The sequence below is a fragment of the Rattus rattus genome, chromosome 2 (genome assembly GCF_011064425.1).
Source record: "Rattus rattus isolate New Zealand chromosome 2, Rrattus_CSIRO_v1, whole genome shotgun sequence".
NCBI lineage: Eukaryota > Metazoa > Chordata > Mammalia > Rodentia > Muridae > Rattus > Rattus rattus.
In genome coordinates, this window is record NC_046155.1 from 54,572,294 (window position 1) to 54,591,261 (window position 18,968).

Below are 18,968 nucleotides of genomic sequence, written 5' to 3' on the forward strand. Positions count from 1 at the left end.
AATGTAGCCCAGTCTGGCCTCAAACTCACTATGCAGCCAAGGATGACCTTGTGTGTCCTCTTCCTTACACCTCCACCTCCCCAAGGGCTGGGGCAGCGGGCATGCACCACCATCCCGGCTAATTTTCTTCCTTCTTGCTTTTATTTGGCTATTTGGTGGTTGTGTTTAATCACGTTTTGCAAGTGCAAAGAACCTTTTTTTAAAAAAATGAACTTATTTATGTGTGTGTGCATGTGTGTATCCCTGCACACAGGTGTCTGAATGCACGCCCATTCAGAGGTCAGAGGAGGACCTTGGGTATCCTGCCTGCCACTCTCTGCGGCATCTTCCTGAGACAAGGTCTCCCACTGAACCTGGAGCTTGCTGTTTTCCAGCCAAGCTAAATGGCCAACAAAGACAGTAATCCTCCTGCCTCTACCTGCAAGCCACTCATGCAGTGCCAGAGTTACAGACTTTCCTGTGAGTGCTGGCGACAGCCTGGCAGTTACCTACTGACTACCCCCACCCCAATTAGGAGTGACTTGATTTTAAAGCCATTAAAAATAATAAATAACATTAAAAAATAAAGATAAGGGGCTGAGCGTCTTGGGACACACCTTTAATTCCAGAATTAATTCCAGAAGGCAGAGCTCTGTGAATTCGAAGTCAGCCTGGTCTATATAGCAGTTCTGGGCCAAAAGGGTTATGTAGTAAGATCCCATCTTAAACAAGAACAAATTAAACTTAACTTCCAGGCCAACCCCACTGCTAAGACTGGGACGTACAGTCTTGCCATAGCCCCAGATCCCATCGCCCTCCTTTCCCCTTTGAGCAAGTGGCCCGGAGTGGCCCTGACCCTGTCCTCTGTTGACCTCACCACTCTTTCCTGGTGACACAGACCCCATGCCTAGCCCCTTCTGTTTCAGGTGCAGCAGTTACAATAGAAATACAGGCTCTTACTCGCCTGAAGATATGCATGTTGTCCCTTCGCCCTCACTTTCAGCTCCAATCTTGACTCTAGAACATTCGGAGTCTCCTGGGGGGGCCTAGAACCTACCAAGTAACTGTGCCTTAGTCAGTGTTCCATTGCTGTGAAGAGACACTGTGATTATGGCAACTCTCTTTGTAAAGGAAAACATTTGCTAGGGGCTGGCTTACGGTTCCAAGGGTTGGTCCTTATTGTCACTTCAGGAAGCATGGCGGCATACAGGCTGACATGGTTCTGGGGGGACAGCCTAGAGTTCTACATCTGGATCTGCAGGCAGCAGGAAGATAGACAGAGAGAGAGAGAAAGACATACAGACAGACAGACAGACAGACAGACAGACACGGGGCCTGGCTTGAACATTTGAAGCCTCAATGGTTCCGCCCCAGTGACACACTTTCTCGGACAAGACCACACCCGTTCCAACAAGGCCACGCCTCCTAATCCTTTGAAGTTGTGCCACTCCCTAGGACCCTAGAGGACCATTTTCATTCAGATGCATGCGCTGTACTGCACTGCTTCTGCATCCAGCTCTTTAACCCTCGGTCTCTGAGATTCTTGTTTCTGCCCATAACAACTTTAACCCCTCGGTCTCTCTAAGTTCTTGTTTCTCAGTAACAACTTTAACCCTGGGTCTCTGATTCTTGTTTCTGGGATGAGGCCCAAAATAACAACTTTAACCTCAGTCTCCTGAGATTCTTGTTTTTTCTGAATGAGGCCCAGAAAAAATAACTTTAACCCTCGGTCTCTGATTCTTGTTTCTACAGATAAAAGCCCAGCAACTTTAACCCTGGTCTCTGATTCTTGTTTCTGGATGAAAGAAGGTAACAACTTTAAACCCTTCCTCTGAGATTCTTGTTTCACAGATGAGGCCCAGAAAGAGTAACAACTTTAACCCTCGGTCTCTGAGATTCTTGTTTCACAGATGAAGCACAGAAAGAGTAACAACTTTGCTCAAGAGGTCACAGGAGCAGCAACTAGATTCAAAGTCACCACCCCGTTCCTCACAACCGCCACCCCCCACCCCCACGGCCCAACACACACACACACACACACACACACACACACACACACACACACAGCGTGTTTGACCAGGAAAAATTGGTTAGGTCAATAGTCTCGCCTGTTCCTCTAGGCGGCTTTGGGATGTGTTGGAATGGTTTTCCCATCCTGCAATATTCCAGACCATCCTCCACCACCATCTAACCAATAGCTCTCAGCTTTCGTTTTCTTTTATTTTGGGGGGCTTTTTCTCAAGACAAAGTCTCACGTAGCCAAGGCTATCCTAAAAGCTGCTATGTATCTCACTCTATCCTTAAATCAGAAATCCTCCTGCCTCAGCCTCCCCAGTGCTGGGACCATAGCTGTGAGCCACCACAGCGTGTACAATTGCGTTCTTGTTAAACGCTGGTTCCAAAAGCCCATCACTCAGCAAATGTGCCCTGGACCTCTTGCCAAGCGCTTTGCGCTGATGAGAAAGGTTTGCTCCCTGTCCCCAGGGCCCTCATCTCCTGACACACAGACCAACGACAAACAAGTAAAAAGCTGTAAATCATGGTGAACGTGCTAAGGCTTAAGTGACAAAGGAGCGGATCCCGACTTGGTAGATGTGGGGTGGAGCACAGGCAGCTGAGACACAGGGGAAGCCAAGGGAACCCATCCCGGAATGCCATTATACTCGCATGGATAAAAGGTATGGCAGGGAGTTTGGGTTTGGTCCTAGACGAGGCAGGAAACCAGTCGTCAGACAAGTGACTGACATGAACCCAGTTACATTTAACATCACCCATGTTTCCAGAGCTCTACTCAGGACAGGAGGAGGTCAGCCAGCCCCTGTGCTGTCTGACAGGAACCATCTGAGCCACGCACCGTCACCGCAACAACTGGGAGGGGACCGCAAGCCCATCTCGGGAACCCACACTGCCTTTGTCTTTTGCCTTCTCTTCGGAAGCCCTTGGCGCCGAGTACCGGCCAGCCCAGTTGCCCTACAAGCTGGGGCGTCCCAGAAAGTCCTGGAGCCTCACAGGGTGTGGATCCACAGCCTCCACAGCCGGCCGGTAGTGCCACAGGTGCCCTACTGGTCGGGTGAGTTTCTCAGAGGGTGCTGGCAAGGTGGCTCGAGCAAGTAAGCAAAACTACCCCAGACCATCAGCCTCCAGGGAACGGCTTTTGTGTCAATGCTGGGGGAAACCCTGGAAGCTTCTGGTCGCTTCTCTCCACCCTAGGATGAATGGGGAGAAAAGGAAGTCCCTCTAGGGAGATATCTTCCTGGAGCCCTCAGCCTGTAACTCAAACACTCCAGACTCCATTTCTTGCCTCTTGTTAACTGAGGCTCTCCCTGAGGCTTCTCTCCCAACCCCCTAAGGAAGAACGGTGGGTTTAAGTTCCACGGGGCCCTATTGCTGTTAGCATGTGGCCTTGGGAAAGTCAGCCAGCCTTGCTAAGCTCAAGCTCTGGGCAGCTATAAAAATGGAGGTAATTACAGCACCTGCCCATGGGATGTTTGTGAGGACTTAATGCAGAGCGCTTAGCGTTGTGCAGCACATAGTAAATGCTCAGTAAAAGGGGGGGGTGTTAGCACCCCCCCCTCAGGAGAACAGGAAGGAGCCCGCACTTGTCTCTTGGGAGGGAGCTGGGTATCACTCCCAGGAGGCAGCCTGGGAGAACTGTCCACTGGTTTCTATTTGGCTAACACTTGAACCAGAACATGCACCTGACCTGGAGAGCTTCGCTCTCAGGGTACCAAGCAGAGTTTGGCTCCTGGCCGTTTTAGATATTTCTTGTTGCATGAAGCTAAATTCCATGATTGGTTAAAAAAAAGTATGAGGGAGAGTTTCGTTTGAGGCAGTCAGAGTTTAAGAGACTAAGAGACATGGCTGGGACCGTCAGGCTGCTGTAGGAGGTAACTGGGGGGCCATTCTGTAGCTCTGGCCCCTCAGAGATAAAAACAAGGAGTCCATCAGTTCCCTGGCTAGAAGTTACACAGCCCGGGCCTACTACTCTAATACAATAGATTGCCTATTGGAGCTCCAAACCGTCTTCACTTTTGTGTCCTTGTAGCAACAATAAATATACAAAGTAAAACATTTCAGCTAACTAGATAGGCCAAATCTCTCCTTTCTGATTTAAGCTTGAATTCTCCTAATCACGTCCTCCCTCAGGACAGCGTGGTTATCGTTCTAATTTTCTGTGCTTCAGTTCCTCAGGGGACATCGGAGCTGGGTGGCCAAGGGCATGCTATGTGGGCAGTGGGTGGGTAGTGTGACTTGTAAAAAAGACGCTCAAGTGCAGAAGGCCGGCCAGATCTGTTGAAGTTAGGGGGGTCAAACAAAAAACACAAAGCATTTTAAATGTTCGGTTATGGGCTAGGGTAGGGGAGAGTACATAGGAAACCCAGGCATGCACGCACACATACACACACATACACACACTCACACACACACATACACACACTCATATACCATGCATACCCACACACACACATCTACCACACACACACACACACCACAAACACACAGCCATACCACACACACACAACACATACACACACACACCACACACACACTCACATACACACACACACTCACACACACACTACACATACACACACACACACACACACACACACACACATACACACAAACACACACACATATACATAGACACACACACATATATACACTCACACACACTCATACACATGCATACATACACATTCACACACATAATACACACACATCCACATCACATACACACACTCACACATACACACACACATATACACAAACACACACACATGCACACATGCACCCACACACACACATATACCCACACACATACACACACACTCACACACATACACATACACACAAACACACACACATACACACATGCACCTACACACACTCACACACTCACACACACATTCACACACAAACACACACACACATACTCACACAAAGGGGTTTCTCTGTGTAGTCCTGGAACACACTCTGTAGATCAGGCTAGCCTAGAATTCAGAGCTCAGCCTGCCTCTGCCTCCCCAGTGCTGGAATTAAAGGTGTGCACCACAGTGTCTGGCCGGGACTCCTCTTGGAGCTTCAGGATGAGTTTTTATTCTCTCCATAAAGGGGGAATAGAGCCAAAGACACAAATCTCAAGTCAGACCCTGCACCCCACTGTTGGTCAGGACTCAGTTCGGGACAACTGAATTCCTTAGGAGAGATGTGGCTCAGCTCAGTTGGTGGGCACTTGTCTACCATGCATGACTCCTGTGTTTGATTCCCCAGCACCCCATAACCGGATACGGGGTACATGCCTATAATCCCAGCACAAGGTGAATCACAAGTCCAATGTCATCTTCAGTCACAGAGTTTCATGGCTAGCCTGGGCTACATAAGACCCTTTTCCTAAAGGGTAACTAAAATCTTTAACCCTGACAGTGAAAGTGAGTACACACTCCATGAAGGTAACAACTGCTAGAACCTAGCACTGGGCCTACCTTACGGTAAAGGTAAACTCCGAAAATAACAGTTTAACAAACAAATGGCTAACGTCAGTACTGATTAGGGAGAAACTCCTGGTCCACGACGTAACTCTGCCCTACTAAACTTTTGTTGCCACAAAGCCTTCGAGAGGCATTTCTCTGGTCTAAAGTATTTTGAAAGGGTCCTGTTTGTGTGTTTCCTGGAGGCTTCTTGCTTAAAGCAAGAGTCACCTGTACTTTCAAAATGTTTCACAAGTGAGGGGCCCAGCCCGGCATCCTGCCCAGATGAGGAAGCAGAAATGGAGCCTCCAGCCCAGGATCACAATGGCAGGTGCCCATCAGTCTGACCCAGAGAAATGAAGCCAGCCTTTGAAGGCTTTAAGACCTCTGACCATGCCGCCCAGAGACGATGGGGTCAGAGGCAGTGGCTGCTGTAAGTTTAGAAAACACCCAAAGAGTAGGCCCCCTTCTGCTCCCCATCCTAGTCTTTCCTTCCTCTCTCTGTCTCCCTCCCTCTCTTCTCTTCTCTCCCTTCCCCAGACTGAGTCTAGAACCCCACCCAATGTCCTTGCTTAGGTTTCCAATGGCCGCCCGCGTCACCCGCTCCTGTCTCCCTCCCCGCCACCCCTCATGTGTGAGAGAAAATATTTTTCTTAGTACAGCAAAGTCAAATTAGCTTCATTTTGAAAGACTACTGAGAATGTTGCAATGGCCTCGGCAATAACCGGACACGCCCTGGGCTCAGTAAACCAGGCCTGAGAACTGCTGAGTTTATGAGCACCTGACCTGCACAAGAGCTGTGTGGGGCTCTCTCTGTCACCCAGTCTCCTGTCACATAGATGAGAACACAGAAAGGCCTTGTTCTGCCTCCGCTCTGTCACTGTGGACGAGTCACTGTCGCTCTCTGGGCCTCCACCTCAGTGCCCTGTGGTGAAGATGCTCTCCCTGTGGCTGCTGGGGGCAGCCTGTGGTCACAGAGCTGCTTTACCACCTGCCTCCTTTAAACCTCTTGCTTCGTTCTGCAGAATGGCCCGTTTCTTACTCAGTTGTCTCTCTTGCTTCTTTCCTCCCTTCCCTTCCTTGACGAAAAAGAAACCAAAAAAAGCCACAAAACCACAACTCACCTCCCCCAAACGGGTCACTTGGAAGCCAGGGCTGTGTGGGGTTAGGTGTGCCAGGCCTGACATGCTGGTGGTATCTAAGCGAAGACCAAGCCAGGGCGAGCATGTGTTTCTCCTCCAGAAACCCGGTTTAAATCAATATTTATCCAACTGTATTTATAGAAAGTGGTGGTAGGAATAGGGGGTGGGGCGGGTAGGCAGGGGGATCTAAAACTGTACAAGCCACAATGACTGATGTAAATCTTAATCTTGGTGGCCAATTCCCTTCTGCAGGACCCGGCTCTTTTTTTTTTTTTTGGCAAAAGACTCAGCATTTGATGAACCTGCTGTTGGCCTCAGTACCATAGCAACAGCCCTAAGTCCTCTAATATGCCCACAGGACAGACTAGGAATAAGGCCACAGGAGGGGGGCGGGTAGTTAGTGTTTCCTGGGAGCCCTGAACTTGAGTTAAGGCCAGGATGGTTGAATAACTAGGAATGGGGGGTGGGGGTGGGGAGAACCAACCCTCTCTGGTTGGCTACTCTGACTTAAGTCCCACTTTGCCACACAAGGTTGTACAGGAAGACTTTGGAAATGCAACAGGGTGTTCCAAATACCAGCTCTGTTTCACGTTGCTGGGTGACCTCGAGCAAGTCATTTCAAACCCGCCTGGACTTCATTCCTTGGCTATAAAACGAGTACACGTGTATACGGTGAAGCCATATGGGCTCTGGAGCTGGAGGCCCAGGTGGCAAACAGCTCTCCCACCTACTAGCCACATGATCATTGGGGAAGTTACCCAGCATCCCTGCGCCTCAGTTCCTCAACCCCTACTGCCAAACAGAGGTCATAAAACTGCACGTGCTACGGGGTGGCTCTGGACTGGGGGAAGATAACTCCTGGCTGGTCCTCACGCTAACCCCTGTCAGGATTCAGTAAATGGTAGCCAGCGCTGGTATTATGCAAATGTGGTTGGAAGTCACAGCCCTGATATGCTGGCACCTTCTATTTCCCGGCTTCCCCTCTAGACGTTTGCTTAGCCATCTCCAAATGAAGACCCATTCCTGGGTGGGGAGCAGTGGGAGTGTTGGCGTTAGCGGATAGCTGGATAGCGGATAGCGTGAGTACCTGCTGCTTCTTGATGGAGCCTCCTTCCCCGAATCTCCATAGTGACAACTCAATTCAACCTCTTTAATTTCCTGAATTCCCACCTTCAGCCCCTGGGCGCCCTTCACAGGGTACCCTGTACCTGGAAACTCTGGAGTCCTGAGAGCCATATTCTCCCCTACTTCCGGCATCTACCATGTCTTAAACCTGCACTGAATCCAAAAACTCAGTTTAAAACGTGGACAAAATGGGGGCCTGACTTAGCAATGATCTTTACATGTCTCTTTTAAAAATGACCCCCCTACCTCTCCACCCCACTGTGATTCACCCCACAGAGTTTGCAGGGGTGAAACGGCGATCACAGAATAGATGACCCGACCCCGGTGCTGATTATGGATCAGAGGGTTCATCCGAAGATGCCTCCTGTGTAGAGCTGTAACCTGTTAGAACATCAATGCCCTCTGTTTCAGCACAGGTCATTCCAGTGCCTACTTCCTAAGCAAGGACTTTTCATTCTTCAGATCACAGCTGTTGGCAGTAGATTAAGCTGGGGGCGGGGTGGGGGGAGACAGGGCAGAGACAGGTAACTCCCAGGAGTTCACTGGCCAACGATTCTAGCCAATCACTAAGCTCCAGGTTCATTAAGAGCCGATCTCAAAAGATACCTCTGGCCTCCACGGGGCACACATGAGAGAAGCGTGCACACACACACCTAACACACCACTGAATGTCTGTATATACCACACACACACACAGACACACACACACACAGACACACACACACACACACACACACACACACACAAGATGTTGTTATTTTCCCTGCAAAGACAAAGCTAACACCTGGGAAAAAAGTAGAAACTTGTGAGAGCTCAGGGGATAGCTTTTTAAACAATTATGTATATATGTGACTCTCTCTCTCTCTCTCTCTCTCTCTCTCTCTCTCTCTCTCTGTGTGTGTGTTTTGTGTGTGTGTGTGTGTGTGTGTGTGTGCATGTACCAAGTGCATAGAGGTGCCAAGGAAGGTATTGCATCTCCAGGGGCCAGAGGCAAGGCAGTTGTGACCTGACCATTGTGTGTGTCAGAGACAGGACTCGGCTCCTCTGTAAAAGCAGCGCAACCCGTAACTGCCAAGCCATCTCTCCAGCCCCATAAGTCACCATTCGCTGAGCACGCGCTGTGCTTCAGGGGCTTGAAATGTTTAAAACCGGTGATTCAGTCGCTCTGTGATGATGTAAGGGAGGTCATTATCATTATGTCCACACAATGCAGCCTCAGAGAGGCTGAGTAACTTGTGTCCAAACAACAGTAGGAATCTGGACCTCTGATCCTTCTGACGGCCACGCATCGCGCCCTCTCAACTCATCTGACTCGAAATTAGAACTCAATGAGCTGAAACAGCCCATAGGCTTCAAGGAGGAGGCAGGGATCAGCCTCCTTCGTGAAGGAAGGGTAGGACACAGAAACCCTGGGGAGTAGGAGAATGAGGGCGTCCTCCACTGAGTCAAGCACAGGGTCATGACTGTGAAGCCTGCTAGCTGGTGGACCTGCTGGACTGGAGTTGAGATTTCATGGCCAGGCAGAGGAGATTAAGTCAGGAAGGCAGGGTGGGGCCAAAGAACAACCACACCGAAGTAACTTCCACCACCAGCTTCCTACACCAACAGGAAGAAGCTGCTTCTTTGGGGCCTACCTGTTCCCCTAGGAACACACCCTACCTCAAACCCAGGCAGTCTACTCCAGAAAGTAAACTGTGGCTTCTATTCCCACCTAATTACTTTCCCTGTCTGATGCTACCTCCAAAGACCTGCCCCAAACACTGGAAGCCATCTTGCCCCTCCAGGTCTAGGCTACCACCACTTATGGGGGCGGGGGTGGGGTGGGGTGGGCTTATTTGTTTTTAGGACTTATATGTGCATGTTACGCGTACATCTGTGGAAAGGCCCACGGAGACCAGAAGTGTTAGGCCTCCTTGGGGCTTGAGTTACAGGTGGCTTTAACATGTACATGGGCATCGAGATCTCCAAGGGCAGTGTGCCCTCTTAACTACAGAGACACTTGATGCCACAGGTCATCTCTGAGTCTGCGATAACAGGGCCACTGCCTACATGTTAAATATTTCTGCAAGCTTTTGAGATTCATAGATTCATACCAGGTGACATTTTAAGAGTCTGTACCTATATTCCTTCCCTTGCATGCAGTTGCAGGGTCAACACTGAGTAACTATTTGAACTCCTCCCTCAAGAAAAATCACCCCATCTCATGGAAATAATTCATCACTGCGGCCAAAACTTGGTGAACACTCCCAGTACGGAAACCTCAAAGAGGCAATAAAAAGAAGTTCTGGCTACAGTGGAAAATAAGCCAAGCTCCCGCCAAGTTGAGTACTTTGCAAACAGTGAAAACCAAACGTTGAACGCGTGATCAGACGCTACCGGCGCATCTCGAGAACAGCTCAGCGAACCCGAAATGGAGTCGAAAGGGCAGGCACTTGTCTGAGAGAAGAGAGCCCCTTTAAGAAAAGACTGGACCAGCTGGCTGCACTACAGCGCCTAGTGATTTCCTGGCTCACATCCTGGCTCCGCCCCCCAGCCTCCGGCCTCAGCAACGCGTGACGTCACGAGAGGCGGATGCTGCCGATTGGCTGGACGATACAGCTAGGTCAAGTCCAGTCGGAGGAAAGAAGTTTGTCTCCATGTGGAAACCATGTGTCTAGTGCTGGGAGGGGGAGGAGGAGGAGGCGGAGAAACTGAGATCAAGTGATTACAGGGGAACTCGCTGAAATGAAGGCGGGGAGGTTGTGCACCTGAATCAGCCAGCCATACCCTTTGCAGTAGTGACCTAAAAAATAAAAATAAAAATAAAAAAGACTCACACAACAAAAACAACAACAGCAACAACAACAAAAAACCCTTGCACACCCACCCCCAGCATAATAACCACAAAGCGTAGGTGAGGAGGGTTTTTACTTCTTCCAAAAAGCCAGGAGCAGCGAAATGCTGGAATGCTATCGGAACGCCCAAATGTACACCACCACCATTACCCGCCCCCCCAACAACTGAATGATGTAAGCGTTTCGGAAAGCAGAGCTCTGGAGCAAAACAAGCCCCGCGCGCGCGGAGCGACCCGCAGTGCCCGAGCCCGGCGCACGCACGACCCGCCCCCCGACTCGCGTTATTGCTGTGCACACGCGGACCGCCGTGACGCGCGGGCATTGTGTGCAGCGAGCAGAAAACAACGGCGAGCGCCGGCTGCGCGGAGAAGCGCCCCCAATAAAGCGAGACAGATGTAGGGCCCTGCGTTTGCCGTACTGGGGGGGGGACCCAGTCCGCGCGGGGGAGGAGGAGCGTGGGGCGAATAAAGTGGGGCCAGAGTGAGCCGCTTCTGTTAGCAAAGGTGGATAATCTGGGGGTCCGACGGGTGGTCTCCTCGAGTTTGCGGGAGGGTCACCCTCGCCTGCGTGAGCTGTCGCGGAGGGAGCGAGGGCCTGGAGCCGAGTCGCTGCAGCCGAGCCAGGCACGGCGCAGCGCCCCACGCTCTCGGGGAAATCTGGGGGCTGTTGGCATCACGTCATTTCGAGCCAAACAGCAGCGGCGAAAAGACGCGAGAGTGCTAAAAATACTCCCGCGGGGAGCCGGTCGGAGGAGGGGGGCTGCGGGCCGAGGGACTGATTACGCACATGAAGTTGACTTTGACTGGGGTGCAGAGGCTCTCGAGCCCCTCTCCACGGCCGGCCGCCTTGCAGAGCGAACACTCAGGGAGAGGGTCCGAGTGGAAACCCCTCAACTGCACCGGCCTTTGGAGCCTTGGCTCGGCCACTACGGGCCCTCCCCGCGCGGGGCAGCCCAGCCGGGCGCGCCCGGCGCCCTGCTTACGTGACTAGGGGCCACGCCGGAGCCCCGACACGGGGTAAACAAGGAGGGGGAGGCGGCCAGGGCGCGGGGGGGTGGGGTGGGTAGGTCTCCGATTGTCTGCAGGTATGAAGTGGGGGGACGGGACACGAGAGGCTGGGAATCTCTGGCTACCTCCTTAATATTCCTCTTTGCGGGGGTGGGGATGAGGGTTCGCTGAACATTGCCAAGGTGCCCTCTTTGGGTGCACCCCCCACCCCCGAGTCGGAGTCGGCGCCACTGGACAGACTCCAGAGACAGGGGGTCCGGGAGGGGGACGACTAAAGAAATCGCGCCCCTCCCCCTGCAACAAAAGCAAACACACCAAACAAAACCACCTCTTCACCCAGCTCCCTACTAGCCTGGGCTTTTCAGAAACTATTCTCCAGACGAATGCACCCCCAACCCCCCCCCCACACACACACCCGGGTGAATAATCGCTCAGCGACTCGGCTACACAGCCTGACTGCGATGTGCCTCTGGCAAGCCAGGCAGGCACTCGGAGCAAAGAGGCGAGCGACAAGAGAAAGAAAAGATCGCACCACAGACCTCCCGACAGAAATCCTTGTTTTGGTCTTACCCTGTCCCCACAATTGCGCTGGCGACACTCGGTTATTACTTTAACCCTAAAGGCCCGGGTGTATTTGCTGAAGGTGTTTTTGTGTTTTGAGGGCTGGTTGTGTGTGTGTGTGTGTGTGTGTAGGGGGGGGTCTTGCAAGATCTGACACGTTGCAATCAGGTCTCTCTCATTGATCTCCTACTTGTTCTGACAGATAGATTACACATCTCGTTTTCCTCTACCCCGTGAGTCTTTCTCCCCCTCGGCCCGGTCTTCCTTCTCACAGCTATTATTCTGATGGTGCTAGAGACGCAGCACACGCTTGCCCCCGTTAGGGTACTGAGTCGAATGCCTGGCGAGAGCTGGGGGCTCCAACGGGCAGGGACAAAAATGAAACAAATACAGAGAGGAAGCCCAGGCCCGGGTGGGGTTCCTAGCATCGGTCTCCACCTGGGGGGGAGGCGGTGTTGGGGTGGGGGACGGAACCCAGTAAGGCGTTTGCCTTGCTCGCCCTGTGCGTCTCAGAAAATAAAGAAAACGCACACAACAGCCCACACCTTCTTCCCCAACTATTGTTTCTGCGGAATCCTAAAGTTTGCTTTTAGCCACGTCCCCCTCGCCAAGTCCCCCCCACCCCAGCGCGCGCAGGACCGCAGGTCCAGGGAGTGCTGCTGGCGCTGCCGGGTTCCTCTGGCCTGTTTCTCTGAGGAGACCAGAGGCCGTGGCATCCCAGAGCCAAGGAGGCACAGGGGAACTGTGTCTGTGGACACGATGGCCTGAGCCCAGTCCCGCTGTGAGAAGGGAGGAAAAATGAAGTAGGCAGGAAGAACCGGAGTCCACGGCGTGGAGAGCTGTTCCGTGGTGGTGGTGGTGGTTGTTATTGTTGTAATGTGTGTCTGTGTTTTCTTTCTGGAAACCCTGAGCTCTGCTTACGGTTTCCAACTTTCAGCTTCTAATCCCCACCCAACCCTGGAACGAGCGACAAAAAACAAAAAAACAAAAAATCCAAACCAAAACACTTGTCTGCCGGAGAAGGCTCCGGAGAGAAAAAAGGGGTAAAAAGGGAAGAAAGGCGAGAGACGAGCTCGCAGCCTCTCAGCCCAGTTGTCAGCAAACAACAACACTCCCCCACTCCTCGGCCAGGCCGTCCTCCGGGCCTGCTGGAGACCGACAGACCGAGGCACCGACAGGCTCCCTCTCCCCTTCGCTGTCTTTGTTACATCTTTAGCAGCTTTGTGCGTGCGTGCGTGTCCTTTCTCCGGTGTCATCGGCTTTACTGCTGAGGGTGCGTGTGTGTGTGTGTGTGTGTGTGTGTGTGTGTGTGTGTGTGTGTGTGCGTGTTTGTTGCGGGGGGGTGGGGCGGCAGGCCGAGCAGGCGACAGGGGTCGCACAAGGGGGCGAGAAAGAAAGAGCTGGGCGCAGGCGAGCAGCCGGGGCCCCCAAACTTACTTTTGTTTTCTTTCTCGATCTGCTCCAGGTAGCTGGCTGCCTCGAGCAGAATCTGCACGTTCTGCAGAAAAGTGTTGATGTGCTTCTCCATCGAGTTCTCGCTGGTGTTGAAAATGTCCGAGAAGGGGCACCGGGGCTTGGCCCCCGCCGGCTCCTCGGGCTGCGCCGGGGGCTGGGGCGCGGCCGCGGCCGGGGGCATGGCCGGGGGCGCGACGGGGACCAGCCCCGCGCCCTCGCAGCGCGCCTCCTTGCGCGGCCGCCCGCGTTTGCCCATGGAGGCACGGGGGTCCGCCGAGCTGCTCCTGGTCCTGGGCTGTGCAGCCGGCCGAGCTGCGGGTCCCCTGGGAGACCCGGCCTGCTGAAGCCGAGGAGGCGCCGGGGCAAGGAGCCGGCCTGACTTGCCGAGCCTCGCTGCGTGCGGTTGTGAGTGTGAGTGTGTGTCGCTCTCGCTGTGTGGGTCTGTGTGTATGGGAGATTGAATGAACCTACAGGACAGACGGAGGCGCTGTGGCGCCTGGGTCCTAGTGCGAGCCTGTCGCCATCTGACCGGTCAAAATAAATGGTGGCGGCTAGGGAGGCAGGGCCCGCCCTCTGCCTATCCCAGCACCCTTCCCCGCCTCTCCGCAAATCCTAGCTGCGTAGACAGCACTGTGCTTTAATACGAATGGAAAAAAAAAATACTCGGATGTCTCTAGGTGGGCCAGAATAAAAACAATTTTTCTTTACAATAAGTCAGCACAATGCCTAGCACACAGTAGGTCCCTAATGAATGATAGCTGCTAGGCTTTTTTTTTTTTTTAAATAAAAGCCAAATTCTCTCGAGTTCAAGGCTAGCCAGAGCCAAATATTAAGACCTTATTTCAAACTCAAACAATAAAAGCCCAATTCTGACGGGAAGAATCGAAACATCACATGTAACTAGAAACTCCTCCCAACACAAACATTTTACAGACGAACACGCACGCGCGCCAACACACACACACACACACACACACACACACACACACACACACACACACACACCTGTGTGTACCTTCACACAAGCAGAGGAAGTTTCCAAGCTACCCGGTCCGCGTTGCAGATTTACCCACTCCTTTGCAACCCTTCAAATGCAAAGTTATTTTCCAGGAAGAGGGAGGAGATGTGAGCATGTCTCTACACTCACACAGTCCAGCTGTGCAAAGCTCACAGCAGGGTGTCTCTACAACTGCCTCCTCTTGTAGTGACAGAGTGGCCCTGAGACAGAAGTGGCAGCCTAGGAACCTCTTCCCTCCTTCCAGCCGGATACTCCCCACACCTCAGACCTTTATCCCTACTCCCTCAAACACAGTTTCACTGCTGCCCATGGGAGCCACCAGGCCTGCCTGACCAGAATGTGGGAGACACCTGGGTAGCTGAGAAGTGTTCTGAAGCCAGGTAAAGAAGGCTTAGAGTTCTCCTCCTACTACATGTAGACTGAACAAGTCCAAATCCTCTAACACTTCCTGGCCAAAGTTTCCACATCCCCGAAACCTCTGATAAGATGCTTGGGTGAACTAAGTCAAAACTGCACCTAGACCATCTTGGGACATATTAAGAATTTTTGTTTTGTTTTGTTTTGTTTTGTTTCTGAAGATCAAAGCTTTGTGCCTGCTGGGTACATCAGCAGCCCCTTCTTGAGATCTTTTTCAGGTCCCCTTTGCTGATGTAACTTGAATCTAAGTCAGAATGAACGACTTTTCTGCACTTCGCTGGAAAACAGCTCTAAAATGAATCCATCCAGAATTTCACCTTGTAAGGGGACCTGGGCTTGTTCTCTAGGTGAGTCACTTACATAAGGAGTGCTGCCCCCTGAAGTTGTGTCATGTCTTCGCCAGCCCAGAGACACTTTTGTCACAAAGATACATTTGTGACACAAAGACTGAAAATGGAAACTTTTTAAACAAAGACTATTTTCTTTGCAAAAATGCTCGTTAACATTTACAGGGCCTGTGTATACAAACTCCACATGGAGCCTTCAGGAAGGCCTTTGTGTACTCTGAAAAATGTTATAAACCAGGCTGTGGATATAACACAGCGGTAGAGCAACCTGCTTGCCCAGCATGCACAAAGCCCCAGGTTCATCCCAGGAACACATGTGCACGTTTAAAAATAAATAAATAAATAAATAAATAAATAAATAAATAAATAAATAGGGAAGAGGTAGCTCAGAGGTTAAGGGCACTGGCTGCCCTTCCCCAAGACCCAGCATCAATTCCCAGCACCCACATAGTAGCTCACAACCTTATGTAACATTAGTTCTAGGGGATCAGACCCCCTTCTGACCTCTGCAGACCCTAGGCACATGTGGTGCACAGACATGCATGCAGGCAGAACACCCAAATACATTTAAACAGTTAATAAATGAATTAAAAATATAGGCCAGGGGCTGGAGAGATAGCCCAGCAGCTGAGAGCGCTTGTTGTTCTTGCAGAGGGCCCAGGTTCAGGCTGGCATCCACAACAGACAGCTCATGACTGCATGCAGCTCCAGTTCCAAGGGAGCAGCACTGTCTCCGCAGGCACCCACACATGTATGGTGCACATACATAATGCATCCAAGTACGCATCTACACATACATAAAATGAAGTAAATCTTTTTTTTTCTTTTCTTTTCTTTTTTTTTCAGAGCTGGGGACCGAACCCAGGGCCTTGCGTTTGCTAGGCAAGCGCTCTACCACTGAGCTAAATCCCCAACCCCGAAGTAAATCTTTTACAAAGATTTATGGTCAGTGGGATAGCTCAAGCAGGTAAGGGCTGATGACCTAACTTCAACCCTTGGAATCCACATCCTGGAAGAAAGAAACCTCTCACGCCAGCCCATCTCCACAAGCGTGTCATGGCACAAGTATGCATGTGTTGCCAGGTGGCGGTGGCAGCACATGACTTTAGTCCCAGCACTTGGTGGCAGAGGCAACAGATCTCTGAGTTTAAGGCTAGCGTGGTCTACAGAGCAAGTTCCAGGGCAATTAGGGATACACAGACAAACCCTGTCTTTAAAAGCCAAAAACAAGCAAACCACCACCACCCCCCCAACACACAAACACACACACACACACACACACACACACACACACACACACAGGCATGCATGTGTCTATATTACAAATGTGTGTGTCCTGCACATACACACTTGAGGTGGGGGAGAGAGAGACTTAAATATGTACTAACTTGCTTCTATGTCAGGAACAAGCAATATCTGGCATTTAGAAATAAACACATTCACATTTTGGATCAGAAAATAGCAATCGTCCTCATACTCTTTGCTCTTTTTTATCATTTCATGGCAGATTTCTCATGGTTGAACTCCACACTCTTTGGCTAGAGTGAAGCCGTGACTTCAACGCTCATAGTCTATTATCAGAATGATTACTGACTTTTCTTCTGTTTCTCTAAGAACTCTCTGACTCTGAACTGTTCATGTTTAAATATCCACAAACATCTAAAGACTAAAGCCTTGTATAGGCCCAATTTCCAACAAGCTGGGTTTTTTTGTTTGTTTGTTTGTTTGTTTTGTTGTTGTTTTGTTTTGTTTGCAAAACCTGATACTTTAGAAACAGCTCTGATTCACATGCCCCAAATAGAAGGTAATTTATGAGACAATGGCCTAACAGCTAACCCAGAGTTTTCACTTTAATTCTTCTTTGATGGAATGGAGTTGCCTATACAGTTTTACAAACCACATGTATGCACACACCCATGGAGACAGACACACCCGCCCTTATGGATGTTGGGGTAGGAAAAAGGTGTTTAATAATTATTTATTTATCCCCGTTCCATCTCTCATGGGGTCTGCAAGCTTTAGAAAACCCACACTAGGAATCTTCAAGCTGGCCACAGATCTAACCAAAGCCAAAATAAACAATGGCTTGAAGAAAATCTACCATAAAAGTGCTGATTTGCACTATTCCCTGATCAACCATAGCTCCCACCATCACTCCCATGGAAAACACCACTGCGGTGCCAAATCAAGTTTTACCCCCCATGGAAGGGCATTGTTTTTTGTTATTCTGTGAGTTCTTAAGCATGAACAATGGCTACAAAGAACACAGTAGAGGCAGGAGAAATGCCTTTTGTTCCCAAGAATCTTTTTTTTTGCAATTGTGCTAGCGTCTTTGCATGAAGTTTAGTTGTATGTATTCATTTTGGCGCATGTATATAACAATGAGCGCGCCAGGCTAAAGCCTGGAGCCCCTTCTATTTTTTTTTTTCAGAGCCTATCAAGTGTTAAATCATATTAGCATCCTTGCTCTCTCACTCTTGCATTCTCTCTCTCTCTCCTCCCCCTCCATGCCCCCCCAATTAACAGATTCTCTAATAAAAAGTTTGGCCCTTAGCAAGAAGGTACTTCAGGGTTATATCTGAGACAGGCATCAGGATGCAGGGTTACAAGCTCAGCTCCATTCCTGATTAGCTTTGCTTCCCAGGAGGAACCATTCAAGCCCTTTGGAACCCCTCCTCCTCTCTCTCGGGCTTTGATTCCAGAAGTAAACAGGGCCTCTTTGGAAACTTGCTGAGAATATCTGCAGAGAACAGGTAGGGGACATGGACGCAGACGCCCTGAAAGAAGGTGTGTGGACTGGGGAAGAAAAGCAGAAATGTCTAATGAGGCCATCTAGGACCCTCTGGTTGGCCGGGGGAATGGGCTGCCTGCTCAGCCTGGTCTTGTTGCCCAACCGCCTGTTTATTTGGGATTGTTTGTTTTGTTTGGTGGTATTTTTCTATCAACCTCGTTTACATCATAAGTGAGATTGTTCTCTCCTTTATCCCTCTTCCCCTAGACATTCTATCTCTTACTTCAAGGAGCTTATTTTGCCTGTAATTATGCCTTTATGCACGCAGAGCCTGGTTAATACTGAGAGAGCGATGGAAGGGCCACTGACATTCTCCATCTTCAAATGCCATGGATGCTCTACCTCTGTCTTGGAGCCACTTAGGCTTTCCTGTACTCTTTAACCCCGTTCTTCCCACCTCGTTCTCTCTTCCCCTCAAGGCTGTCCTCCGCCTCCCAAACTTTCATGGACCTTGGCAGAATGTCTCCGTCCAGTTCCCACCCTGCTCTTTGCCCTGTGTTCTTTGTACTCGGACTTCATAACCATGGGCTCCTGTGCCGTCCTGTCACCTGAGTGACAACCCTCGGAGCTTTCCTCCGTACACTGTTCATACTGTTCACGCTGGCCTTGGAGAGGATGAATCACCTGGCAGTGAGCTGAGCTAGCGCCTCCCTTCTGGCGCTCTTAATCTCACCTCCTGTGACAGTCAAGAGGACTCCGTCAAGAGGACAGAGGGTTAGGGACCGGAATGCACGGGCGTGGCAGGACTGAGGACAACCGTGAGTCTCTGCATCCTCTCCTGGTTTAGAAGGGCTGACTGACCATTCGCTACTCCTGTGGCA